Below are 14,301 nucleotides of genomic sequence, written 5' to 3' on the forward strand. Positions count from 1 at the left end.
ATTCATCGGCTCGCGTACATGCACAAGGTACACGCCGATGAAAAATTTGTTACCGATTTACCCGACATCTAACCCCTCGATTACGCTTCGTCGGTGTTTTCGTCTCGAGGAAGCTCTTTTATTCCGCGAATGATCGGCAACCGAAGGAAACCATCCAATCTCGATTTACGCTACAGGCGTGTGTTTTACCGTCTCACCTGTTGTCTACGATATTTCGTACTTTGCCATTCTCAACTCGACGATCTGTAAGACGTAAAGAAAGGCGTGTTGCCGTTATAAAGAAAGTGACCCACGACTCGCGAAAATTTGCCCACTTTAAACAGTCGAATCGAGCGTGTTACACGAACGTAACATCGGGTCCTTGATATTCCTTTAACGTCTCTTTGATATTTTCAAATAACTCGTTGAAAGCGTCTTTGCGGATTAGACGTGTACGTTCTTCCGCGTTTTCCATGATCGCGGATAAATCCTGACCTAGCTCGAGCTATCCGGAAGACGACGACGACGACGACGACGACGACGACGACGACGACGACAACGACGACGACGACGACGACGACGACGACGATGCTGGAGAAACGAATGTCTCTACGGTGGCTGAATAACAACGGTTCTCTGGAAGCCCGCTCGGAGGGACAGACGCGTGCAGGCAAAGCATTATGCGCGCGTGTCAATCTCCAGCGGCGTGCTTGCCCCTTTCGCGAGGATTAATGAAAGCTGCATCAAACCCGAACCGTCCGCGTGCAGGACGACTCTTGCGCAAACATCGGGCCTCGGTACATTCTCGAGGGCATGCAGCCTCGTATTCCGTCGTTCGTCGTACTTCGATTCTCCTTTCACGGGTCTCTCGCCGTCCAAATAAATTTTTTTCCTCGCCATGACGCTCTTTCTCCTCTCTTCTCTAGCTCGCTTTGAAATTCAGCCGTGCGTCGCGTGATATTTTCGATATACGATATATCAAGAAAGGCCGCGATGCATTTCCTGTCAACGCGTTTCTCTCGGAACAAAATTCCTTTCGACGGTGGAAATATCAAACTCTCCGGTAAAACATCACTGGCGAACCTTTTTACCAGAGCGCGCGACCTCAAAAGTAATTTCCAGGAATTAAAATCATAAAAATGACAAGCAACGTGAATACTAAAATCCGCGCCTTTCCTCTTTTCCCGCGGCACAAAGAGAAAGAGGGCAGCCTGACGAGTACGAAGCATACAAACGCACGCGCGCCCGCCCCGGATGGGTCCACCTCGAGTCACTAGCAGCATAAATTCAACCTTCTGAACTTTCTCGTTCCTTCCATTTTCGTATCATTCTCTCTCTCTCTCTCTCTCTCTCCCTCCCCCGCCCCCTTCCACGCATCTCGAATTCACGACGAATTAATAAGATCGCAGACGGAATAATTCCGACGCGGCGCTTTGATCAGATTGTGCACCACTCTCGCTCGCAGCTTAACTCTTCGACGCTTCGGCTTAAAGTGGTTCGATGCTTTACGATTGCGGTCGTTAACTCGATTCTCGCGCGCTCTCTTCCTGTTATTTTTCTTCATCTTCCACGAACCGAACAATGCCCAAAGCTGCATTAAGGTACTTACGTACGTGAGTTCTTTCGCCGAGAGGATAGGTCGAATGCGTTTCGAAAGTTAAACAGTCGGGGATCCCGCGGCCTCTCTGATGTCTCGGCTAAGCCACTCGACCTTCGTGGTAACCACGAATTTTATGTACATCACGGAATAGATCGGATGGAGATTTAATTTCAACCGAAAATATAATATTGTATATACGACTGTTCCTTGACTCGGTTTAAATCGTCCCGATATTCCTGGCACGGAGACGGAGTTATTCAAATAGTGGAGTTGCTGCCCCTTGGCGAGATTTATGCCGCGAAATGGTTAACTCTGGCGTCTGCCACTCGTTTGTAACGTAAAAATCCGATTTACGAGGTTTGATTGCACACCGCGCTCGCATTTAATCCGGTCTTCGAGCTACTTCTCCGGACCTCCGCGTTCGTTGCACTCTGGTGCGAAGGGGTTAAACTCGTCGAAACGATCGGAACTGGATCGAAGACGACCGAGAGCGCGTAGGAAAAGGCGCGCAAACACGAGACGAAGGGGAGGACGAACGAAGGGAAGTTAGGAAACGGAAGAACGGGGAACGGCAGTGGCTTTGAACGGAGCTGTCTGTCTACCATCGGGTATCCAGGATGGCAAAGCCTCTCCTAATGTATCTGTACGTTTGCCATTACGATTCGGTGCGCGTGGGTTAAACTAACGAGACCGGGCGACTGCGAGTGAGAGGGTGAGAAGAGATCGGGCAGGCAAGGGACAGCGGCGGTGGCGGACGACGAAAGCAGGCTGTGCGCCGATGTTGGATTAAAGAAAGATGGAAAGCGCGAGCGCGATCGGAACAGAGAAGAAGGTTAGAGAGCGGAATACGTGACGAAGAGAAGGCGCGGCGGAGAAACACCGGGAAAGGGAGAAAGAGGGATATAGAGAGAAGGGGTGGTGAGTTTCCATCTCGATTCGGCCCGGTTTCCATAGCGACTGGAACGTGACCACGTTGCCCATGGGGAAGATGCAGCGAAAGAAAGACGAATATAGACAAGGGGATCGAAAGGAAGGAGAGAAGAAGAGAAAGCGTCACGGGTGCGCAATCTCTCTCTCTCTCTCTCTCTTCCTGGTTGCCTCGATGTAGCAAAGAAAAGGAGAAGGAAGGGTAGAGAGCGGGATAAATGGATACAGCGGGTAGAGAAGAGAGCGGTTAAATCAACCGTGAGGTCACGTGGGAGCACGGTAGACCCTTCGAAAAAGTTGGAGCGCAACGAGAAAAAGTAGCGACTCCGTTGCTCGCTGCAGAGTCGCCTGCAATTGAATTGGCCCGGGCCACGAACTTGGTGGATGGAAACGCGGCCGTTTCAGCTCTAGCTACGCTCGTAGCAGGGAGTAATAAAATTTTCGTCGGTCGGGAAAATGCGCAGCCCCTAGCACACTGACTAGAACCTCGCAGGCACGACGAAGAAAGAAACCACCTGCCCGAGTTTGGATAGTCATCTCGACCGTTCGATGATCGATAAAAGTAGTCTTGGGAAATTTCGAAGCGGCACGCTACGAACGCAAAGGAAACGATCCATGGGCTACGCCGAGGACACTCGAGTTTTGGCGTATCCCGTGAGGAACAGAGAGAGAGCGAGAGAGAGAGAGAGAGAGGAGGATTGCCAATTTGTCGAAGGGGTCTCGGCCGGTTGCACTCTCGGTACCGGTTGGATTGGCACCGCGGTTCGACCCCCTTCAAAAGAACCTTGCGCCACAACGAGATCCCTCGCAGCTATCGCGAGAGTATTGCCCGCACAAACACATCTTAACCGTCGGCGCGTACTTTTAGCTGGAATCGATGATTCATCTCGTGGCATTGTTGCTCCGAAATGAGCACCGTGCTCCACCAGTTTTCCCTCGGAACGAGACACGCATACCAAAGTTTACGTGCCTCCTACGACAAGGAGGAACGCGAACTGACAGCAGGGGCGAAAGTCAATTTGGAAAACCTCGGCGTGTTCTGACTCGACGAAAGCTGAAGAAGGAACACGGAGGGTAGCGGGATACGTGTCGGACGGACGGCAGGAACGCAATCAACGGCACCCACGGAACTGGCATTTCGGAGAGAGAAGACACCACCCCTTCGATTTACCGTCATCGCGTAATTTCGTCGGCTCTTGTGCCTATTTCGTTTTACGCGCAAAGATTTTTGTCATTTTTCGTCTCCGAGGAAGCCCTTTGATTTTTATCGGAAGCTAATTCCTGGTCTTTGCGCCGGTAGCGAAAATAACAAAATTTTCCCCCGCGCTTTAAGCTTTAACGCTTGAGATATTTCTGTTCAATTTCATTTTGGAGATACGAATCGACGTGAAAATCTGACATTCTCACAAAGATATAAAATATCGTGGAAATAGCTACTTGCTTGCCAACGTAAAGGTCGATTCGCACGTTTCTACTACGACCAGGAAGCAGAAGTTTCGATACGCGTGATAAAATGACCGCGCCGTTGATAAAGTAGCCGTAATTCGATCTTAGGAAGGGAATCTGCTCGTTATCGCTGGTCCGCGTCGTCGCGCGATCAACCCATGCAGTTGCATATAATATCGCGCGATTTTATTGCGCCGAGAACTACGAGCTACAGTGTCGATTACGCTACCGTGTGCTATAAAAACGTCTTCAACCGCAACGAGGAAAATTTAATGAAAGACGTTAGCCGAACGGAGCGTCGAGGTGATTGATACAACTTGAACGGTATTCCGTTTTGAATGTTTCCTACGTTATTCGGTAGCACGCGCGTTTCGTACGTTGTCGCGTATTTCGATTCCCTGAAAATCCGTAAATATCCGCGGTTCGTATCGTTGCCTGTTACTTTCAATTCGCCAGTGGCGCGTCTCATCGTGCCATTGCTCCCCCGCTAGAAAGGATGCGTCGCTTCGAATCTAACGTAGAAAGGAAAAAGTTCCGTGGCTGGTAAAAGAGAGCGAAAGTACCGTTTGCAGTCGGACGTGTCCTTTCGTTCGTTCTTTTTCACGCTGTCCGTGGAACGGGTCCTCCTAATCCGCGGAGGGGTCATTTCCCAAAGAAAAATGTGGCGCTCGTTAAAATTATCTACGACACCGGAGAGGAAAGCAGTCTGAGTTAGAGAAATCGGCTGGAAAATAAAAAGTTGCGGCTGATAAGGCTCGCTACAGTACCGAATGGGGGAGAAAAAGAGGAAAAGAGAGAGGCGAGAGAGCGAAGAGGAGCTGCGAACCGACAGTCGAATTAACTTCTCTAGGTATTTCGACCTTTGCTCGTTTTGTCATTGTCCCCGCGGATAAGGATCTACCGAGCTCGCGCACACCCTGCGTACATATATTTTTAGTCCTTTATGAGCGAGGGAGGAGGATGGCACGCACACGGAGAGCGTGTGCCCTCCGAGTGGTTCTATAAAATATGAGGGACATTAATATTCCGAGCCTGCCGAGAAGAGGTGGTGGATGGAAAGTGGGTAGAGCGGAAACCGGCAACGAGAATCCACCGAGGCAAAGTAGAAACTACTGTCCACTCGATATTTCGAGAAACCCTGGCCTGCTTTCGCCGCCCTGTAATCGCTCTCTTCTTCGCACCTACGTACGGTACACGTTTTTCTCTCGTACGCACGAGCCCTCGCTCTCGGCCGATTTTCTCGCGCGAACCCTGGAAATCGCGAGATGAGACTCCGCTTGTAGTCGATCTCGACTACGGACGACGAGCATTGCGAAGGGGCGAGAGTATAATACAGGTACATTCTGGTACACAGATATATACGGCAACGCTCCGACGGTTGTTTTGCCTAAATTCGCGCCTAAAATTATCCAACCTCGCCATTCATGCTACCGTACGAGACGGTGTCTCCGGCTCGTTGTGACGTAAATCTAGCGACTACACTGACGACGATTGTAAAAATTCACACTTTTGTCAACACGACTGAAATGTGCAACGTAGAACGCCTTTGTTCCGTCCACTAAATATCTTATCGAGTAATTGGATATGCTTTTTCGCTTGTTCCGACGCTACTACGCTCGCTGTTACGAGTTCGCACACGAGCCTGCCAGGTTGCCTTTTTAACGAGAGTCCTCGATCAGACGCGGACGTCGCAATGGGATGCGAGTATCGTTTGGGACTAGTAGCTTTCGACTTTTCGAATCGCTCGCCTCCGATGCAAAAGTCTCGCCTCGGGATAAAGACGCTTAAAAGTTACCGCGAGTTCGCGGTTCGCAAGGACGTGATTCTCGTGGAAAAAATACGGCCACGGAAGGAAGAGCACCAGGGTGAACGTATAGCTCGGTTACATTGTATCTCGCGGTGGTCCTTGATCGCGATTGGACCAGACTCGAGCGAGATTGGATCTGCGAGTATCGATCATGCATCGGCCTGGGCTCCTCCATTCGAGTACTAATGGAAAGACTGGTATTCATGTGAACGGCCTTCGGGGCTTCTGCAGGCCGTTGCCTGCGCACGTCCGTCCTCTCCTTCTCTTCTTACCATTTCTTACTTCTTTCCTCCTCCTATTTCCCCTTCTCTATTCTTTCGTCCCTTTTCCTCTTCAACCTCCCCTTCACCACCGCCTCCTCCTCTTTCTTTTCTACTCGGTTCTCGCTGCTTTTCGTTCTCTTTGTCCGTCGTTCGCTCGCTTCCTCCTTCTCCTTCGCGCGCCTCCAGATCCCCGTATATCTGTCATCTAGGCCGCGTCGTTAGAGGAGAAACTCTGTTTATTGACACGAGTCGTCGAGTGGCTCGTCGCGTTTCCTCTTCCCCTGCGCGCGTTCGTGAACGTGCCGCGACAAACTGTGTGCACGGCTTAATGCGCTACCAGTTGAAATCTCGCCGGCGCCACGCGCGTCTTTTCACGAGAATTTCGTCCCGCGAGATCCAGCTGATAATGGACTCGAGCCAGACCGACGGGTAAAGACGAGACCAAAGAGGGTGGTACCCTCAGTTACCATCGATCATAGGCTGTGGACGCGTGTTCCCACAGAGTTTTCAAGCAAGATGCACCTTGTCGAAATCAAGCAACGTATTCGCAGAAGTCTGGCGATATCGTTCGAGTCTTTGGAGAACCGAGTAAATTTTGATAACGCGGAAGAGCTCCAGGAAATTCCACGTAACAACGATGCCAAGATTCGCAGGAGCAAAGATCCGCCAATCTTTAAACGCGTATGGTGTTAGGCGAATCCGAGAACCTCTGTTCTTCCTACGGCTTCGGGGTTCTACTTTATGTTATGGATTCTTCGAGCACCGTTATACTCTTCTGGCGGTAGTTTCCCGAGGGAGCAGCAATTTCCGTCCTTTCGTGGATACGAAAGTTTCACGGAACTCTTCGAGGAGATTAATTCGGAAATTTATCATTGCTGCGAAGAAAAGGCGCTGCTGACCACCGTTGCCAAGTTATTCCACCGGAAAAAAAATAAAAGTTGCCCGCAACGATGGATTAAAATTCTCACTCGCGCAGGTGACTAACGGGAATTTCCAATTCCGCGAGCTGTGTTTTTCCTTGCGTTCGTATCGCGCCTCTGTTCACGGCCCCTTGACCACGGAGATATCATCCCAGATATTCTGCAGGGTGGATTCGATGTCGCGCGTCTTCGTCCGAGTACTCTCCGAAATCCCAAATTCGACTCGCTCCAGATCGAGATATATCTTCTCCCTGCGTCCGCAACAAATCCTCGTTACGTACCGCATTCTCGTTGCGTTTCGCCTACCTTTGTATTTTCCACGGATGCATAAAAATTCGCGCTACGATTAACGCGATAACGAGTTTTTCTTTCTACCAATTACCGGTAATAGAAACGCATTTTTTCACGCTTTTATAAAGAAAACAGTAGATATTTTTGTCAAAGTACAGCGTTGCTTATACGCAATATCGGACGCGAAACAGCTACTCGTTATACTCGAGTTACTGCAAATCGGGGTACGAAGGACATGTAAATACTTTATGGACAGTATGTTTTTGGACACACGGTGGAACATTCGTAGAACAAAAAAACCAACTGGCTCTCCTCCGTTTTCCCAGTCGTGTTATCTCTACGAAGCTTATCTTGGCGACGATCGAACAGGGTGCCGAGGCGGCATTATTTTTTTGGCCGGGTGTCCTCTTCCGTTTCCTCGGAGCGCGAACGCGACACGGGGTGCTCGAGCCCTCGTGAAATTCCTAATTAAGATTCGGGAGACGAAACCCGGTTGAGAGAAGCGAGAAGACCCTCTTCTGCCGCGCCGTGTCCCGGCTTCTCTTCTCTTCTCTCCTCTCTGTTCGCCTCTCTCGTTGCCTTTCTTCCTAGGTGAGAGAGCATAGCCGCGGGCCATTGTGACTGGAGCGTACCCCTCGGTCGTTACCCACATTGTTCCATTGTTGGATTATCATAAACACAGTTTCATTATTGCGATAAAGATGGCACGTAGCCTGAGAGCGTAGCGTCGAACGAGCCAGGAGAAACGCCACCCCCGGGGAAAAGCGAACTCGGAAACTCAATTTCTCTGGCCAGGAAAAGGGATGGCCGCGTCGCGCACCCGCTCATCTCCGTTCATCTCCGCCTCGACGTTACACACTGTTTCAGAACGGGAAAAAGATGGTAATTTCGATCATTTTCTATTACCGTAAACGGCGTGCGATTTTTTTCGTTACACCTGAATTTCTTTTTCTTTCAAGTTTCTAAATCGTTAAAGAATTTTAAGCATTTTTTTTACGGCATACGTCTGGCGCTAGACGTGGTTGCAAGACGCGGTATCGTTCGCGGGCTAAACGACCGTGAAAATATTTGACCGGGCAGAGAGAGTCGGCCGAGGAAACGCTCGATTAGCCGGGGAATCGTATTTTTAATTTAATAATCTGATCGACTCTGCTGCGGCAGATACGCGGATGCGACGAGCGGCTTCCTCCAGCCCCCCTTATATTCGGTCAGAAGAGGCGGAAGGGAGTACGCGCGTCGATATTTCCCCGAATCGAAAGGCAATTCCGATAAAATAACTGCGGGCGTGAAAGGTCGCGAAAGGAAGAGGGGGAAACGAGCTCTCGAACACAATGGTCGTAGGAAAGCCGTTCGCCGGCAGGTGAAGATCGTTTTGCCGCGTACCATCTGGACGACCATTGTACGGCTCGTGTATCGACGTGTTCCGAGGACTCGATTATTATCCAAATATCGTGTCGATCGGCGGAACCGCGGTCGGCGACGATGCTAAAACCAGTTCAAATAGCTAACGAGACTTCGATCGAGGCTCTCGCCGGCATGCAACCTACCGTGCAACTCGAGCAAAAAATTGCTCGCCGCTTACGCGTAGTGAGCTGCGAAAACTGCACGTTGACGTCTCGTCCACTTTATTGGGATCCTTTGTGGACCCGTAAATTTTAATCGACGCGTAGTTCACCTCTCGCGTCCGCCTCTACGTTAGTCCACGTTACGCATGTACGCGGGGATCGATCTGTACGGGCTACCGAAATTCCTCGACTATTTCTAAACAGTCAGCGAAAGTCCGTTATAGCTGACTTTGGTGGAAAGCGAAGCGTAGACGAACCGAAGGACGATGTCCCGTTAAATTTTGCGTGGTCGCGGAACGCGCAGGTCTCGTCCGGATATCGGTGCCGCGCGACTGCACTGGAGGGCGTCAGATGCGCCTCATTCGTGTGCACGTTCCCTGTCACGACGAGTAATTGAGTATATAATGGATTCCTGCGACTGCGATACGTCAAACTGACAGGTCCAGGGGCGTGTGTCGAGGGCTCCGGCCGACCAGGTCCTTCGATATTAAAGCCAAACCCCTCGGCCTCACCCTCCGCCGAGCTAATTCGTGACGATTTTACGAAGCCGCTATTTTTCTTCCTTTTCTCTCGTTGCAGTTCGAAGGACGGAGAGGACAAACGAACGCAACGAGACGCGGATCTTTCGTCCTTCTCTGTGTTCCCTTTCCTCCCTCTTACGAATTAGCATAAGATCAGTTCCACTCGCGCGCATCCCCCAACCGCATCAGGCAGCGGCGAGGGTTGAGATCGAACAGGAAGAGAAAAATTACATCGAGTATGCAGAACGATCGAAGCCGGCGGATCCGCAATTTTACCCCACGTTCGATCGCCGGCTCGTTGCAGCGAGCCCATAACCCGACGTGCCGGCTCGTCTGCTTCACGATCATTGCCCGGCTACGCCCCTTACGCGCCGACACTCGTCAGCCGACTCGAAATAGCACCGGGATATCGCTCGGTGTATCTTTGGACCAGACTCCATTCACACTCTCCAACTCCACGCAACTCGCGCGTTGGATGTTCGCGACTCTCTCGTTCTTGTTGTCGGTCTTTTTATTGCCGCGGCCTGCGTGGCTGGCTGTTTGTCGGCTGGCCGAGGTTTCCCGACGTCGTGGTAAATCGCGTTCCCCAGCGTCGCGCACGTTTTCGGCGACCAACGTTGTTACGCAAAGAACGATGACTCGCGGATGGCTGCAGAATTCACTGCAAAGCCGTAGATTATCGTAGAAGCTAGTCAGGAGGTCAAGGTTCCGACGTACACCGGACCGCGAATTTTTATACAAATTCGTACTTTTGTATGGAAGTTCGTATTTGATATGAAACGGTAAACGACCGAATGAAATACGATAAAACTTTTTTGCTTTGGTTGAATTCGTCAATCTGTACACGAGTTGCCATTGTCCGAATCAAAATGAATAGGTTAGCGAGAAAAATTTACGATCCTCCGACGTGGTCGGATAAATAAAGTTTCACTGTACGTTATATCGGTGTCCAAGTACGCAAGAATAGTAGCGTACACCTTGGCAAGAAGAGAGATAAGAAGCGAGAGACGAGTTCAGAGTCGGCCAAGCTGTTTCGAAGAAGCTTGGAAATGCACGGGCCACCCCGTACGGTCGAGTTTTCAGACCCCCACGTGACCGAGCAGCCCTCCTCGTTACAGCGTGACGTGCCGTCTCGTCAGGGGCGACGGTCATTGGCGCGTTCAGCCCTTCCGACACGCGACACCGACGACACGCCGAGTTAACTCGAAATATTACGACGCCAGTTAGGCTCATTACGGATGGATGGCTATCGATGGACGCGATGGTCGTCGTCGTCGTCGTCGTCGCTGATACCCTACCGCGAGACAACCGCTGAATTCCCTCGGCGACGAGTTTCAAATAGAAATTCTTTCCCGTTTGTCGAGTGGCGCGAAAATACGAGGCGAGGCGAGAATCGTTTTTCGTGGAACGCGATAAACCTGGATCTAGGGTCGTCCTTGGACGATGTAGATGCCTCGTTCGAAGGTCCGGTCGTAACCGTCGACAGTTTCGTCGCGGAAGTTGGACGCGATTGTCGGCGATTTTTCCACGCGACGAATCGAAATACCGACATCGGCGCGGTGTAATCGAATTTTCGCAGAAACCTCGCCGTCAGGAGTCGATTTCCCGATCATAAATCTGACGGCTGAAAATTGCTTCGCAACGCTCCGATGCCGAGAGAGAGAACGATTTGTCCTATTCAGTGATCCCCCGACGAATAATCCAGGAATAAATTCTCATCCGATCGTTTCTTTACCCTCTTTTCGCCTCGATATTTTCTCCCTTTTCCGCGTAACGCAGCCATCGAAAGAGAAATCTCAGTTAACGCCCGAGACCCATGGAAATGCTGCTTAAATGGTGTTTCCACGCACTTTCCCCATCCTGAGGCGCCGCTGTATCAGACCGAGGGTGCCGAATAAACGGCTACATAAAGTTCAGGATTGCCGTGCAACCACCCTAGCACCATACGGAGGGTGGTCAGCTCTTTCGGCCACACATATGTGCACTTGTTCGGGCACGACCCTCTTTCATCTACTTCGTATCGAATACCTCTACCGCTTCTTCAAAAGGAGGAACGAGAAACTTTTCGCCCAGCCGTTTTCCCGTTAAGCGAATCCTCTCGCGAATCAAACCGATCAAACCTACTTTTTGTTCGTTTCCTGATCTCGTTACGTACCGAGGTTCGACGAATGATAACCTCGTCTTGCTACTGTGTTAATGAAAATTCAAAATGTTTCGTATAAAGTACACGATATATCGGGGAAAAGTTTGCTCGAGCGTGCAAATACTCGAAGCACGTTCTATCGAGAGAGTCTTTGTCTCAGCAGCCTGAACGTGATTCGCGATGGTCGATTTCGCAAGAAACGATTCCGCAAAAAACGATTTCGCATTGACGATAGACGCGCAAGCTGTTGGATCGTATTTCCGCCGGCGCAACTTACCCTCCAGTTAATTTAACTTTCGCGATTCCGTGGACCGTGTTACTCGTGGCCCGCGGTAACGCGCGTTCCTATGGAACAGCCGGTAGAATGTGATGCACGTAGCACGAGCAAGAGAGTAGTACGTGCGCCCGGTTGCAGGCAGCCCCAAGGGCGAGGGACGATGGTCGGGAAGGGAGGGAGAGCTCGATATATATTAAGATCCACAAACCCTCCGCTAGACTGAAAGTTCGTCCATCCCCCACGCAACCCCCTAAGTCTTCTCTCTAACTCCTTTTGCCCCGCTCGACCGGAGCTACACCATCGGAATTGCGATTATGGTGGCAATATTACGGTTCACCGAGGGAGAGAGGAACCGTTTCGTTCCTAGAGCTACGTAGCCACGGAATAAGGAAGGAACGAACGGACAGACGGAGAAGGCTTCCTCTGCCCCTTTTCGTCTGTCCGCAAGATTCCCTCTTCCGACAACTCGTACTACGAGCCGCTCGCTCGCAGAGCTTATTGGCTTTATTTCGAAACCGGCAGTTCATATCTATTTACTGGCGCAGGGTGATCCACGAGGAAATAGAAAACGGCGAGTGACTCGACGAGACCGGTCTGTGCCTGCTGTGGCCGGGGATGCTCGTGTTCCCCGACAAATCGATAGCTTAATGCCTCGTTCGTGTAACGTGCGTTACACTTTATTGGCGACGACTCAGTTCCATCGTTTTCCGTGAACAAGAACGCGGAATTCCTCCGACGAACGAATAACAACGCGGAACGAAACTTTTTCCCCTATTTTATTCGTCGAGTAAGATTCTTTCTCGGGTCAACGTCCTTTCTGGCGTTCTCCTAATTTAATTCTCTTCTATCGATCTCGTTGTATTTTATTTATTGTTACAGCAGCGATGCTCGAGCCTCGGCGTTACGTCACGCGAACTATGTAAATCAAAGGTTATCGACTCTCCGACTCTATTCGTGCGAAAAATTCCTCGTTTCGTACAGAGTAGCTGATTTTCCCGTCGATAGGTATATCGTCTGTTGATCGGAGGAATTAGCGATTGGAAACCGACGAGATCGATCGGACGTAGAGCGCGTTGACGGTCGTCGAGAACGACCGCGTCGACGTAATTTCCGAGCGAATTAACGATCATCGATCGACGCGGCGAGGTGGAGCGTGGCGATAGTATTTTTCCGCTGGACGTAGACCGAGCGTTCGGGGTAGAGCAAATATCCTGGCCATTCATACACACGCAGCAATTAAAACCGACGAGTGAAATATATTTGGCTGCCGTGTTCCCACCGAATTCGCATTTGCCTCTCGATCAACTCGCATCGCGATCATTCTCCAACGGATCTTTCTTTATCTCGACCGATTTCGGAAACAACGTCTTGGATACAAAGTGGATTCGTGTCGCGACGGTCGATCGATTTCGGCTAATTGAGAGGCGCTGCTCGCGATCCGACAAATTCGCCGTTTCATCCGATAAAGAGTGGCACGCTAACGTATCCGAGCCGCGAAACGCGTTAAGTGGCGTAATTAATTTCGCATGGAATCTCGCCATCGTACCGCACGGAAAGACGGATTAAAGAAGTAGCTTGGACGTTGATATACCATTCGGCTTCTATCTCGATTTCTCCTTTGCCGGTCGTTCTCTTTTTCTCTGATTCCCGTGGCGATGAATAATTTCGGGGAAGAATCGCGCCGTCGGGAAATCCGGCTCGCCGAAAAATCGTAGCGGCGCGGCGCGGCGCGGCGCGGCGCGTTAAAAAGAGGACGTCTCGGCGGGACTCAATTAAATTCCGCGGGCGTTAACGACGCGCGTGCACTCTGTCTTTTTTCGGTTCGCGGCAGCCTCTGGAAGCGGCTGCGACGAAAGAACGAAATGAAAGCGGTTGCTGAGAGACGAAGAGGGATGAAGAAGGAGAAATAGAGGGAGAACGAAATGGGCGGGTGTAGAATTTACCGTGCTAACGCAATTTCCCAGGCGATAAAGCCGCCGCGTAGGCGTCGAAATAACATCTCTACGACTTTTCTTCGTTCCTCTAATAGTCTTCGCGCCGTGCGATATTACCTGACGCCTTCTGCCTCTTATGATTCCTTCGCCGAGAATATAACATTGGGTCGAGCGAATGCCGGTCAAAGTCGTTTCGTTTCTTAGGTAATTGCGATCGGCGCGTGATCCTTTAAACGCGTTCGTTAACGACCACGCAACGAGCCGCCGTGACTTTTCTGATCGCCGCACGCTCACCAGAGATGAAAGAATCGGTCCTTCGTCTCGTCCATCTACCGAAACGAAATCGTTTTTTTTTCCCCCTTGGTCCCTGCTCGTCATCTTTCCCCGTAATAATCTCTTTGTGCTACTGAGTAACCGTACGGCTGAATTTATTGCGGCCTCCCTGCCGGAAACACGTCCGCAAGAAAATCTTCTGGGTAAGAAGCCTGATCTTCTCGATCTACCGTTTTTTGTCCGTTCTTACCTACGTAGCCTTTCCTCCGCGCGAGAGACCGAGTATCGAAAGAGAAGGAGAGAATAGTCGAGGATGAAGAGAATCGTCTGTCGACGAGGAGAAGGTCGACTACGA

General features: G+C 50.7%; 1 protein-coding gene across 18 annotated transcripts in view; it reads left to right on the forward strand.

Annotated features, from left to right (window-relative positions):
- LOC117231509 (ephrin type-A receptor 5) overlaps positions 1–14,301 on the forward strand; it is a 59,737-nt gene that overhangs the window by 31,302 nt on the left and 14,134 nt on the right. The window lies entirely within an intron of this gene.

The sequence above is a fragment of the Bombus vosnesenskii genome, unplaced genomic scaffold (assembly GCF_011952255.1).
Source record: "Bombus vosnesenskii isolate JDL3184/JDL3185 unplaced genomic scaffold, Bvos_JDL3184-5_v1.1 scf7180000013263, whole genome shotgun sequence".
Lineage (NCBI taxonomy): Eukaryota > Metazoa > Arthropoda > Insecta > Hymenoptera > Apidae > Bombus > Bombus vosnesenskii.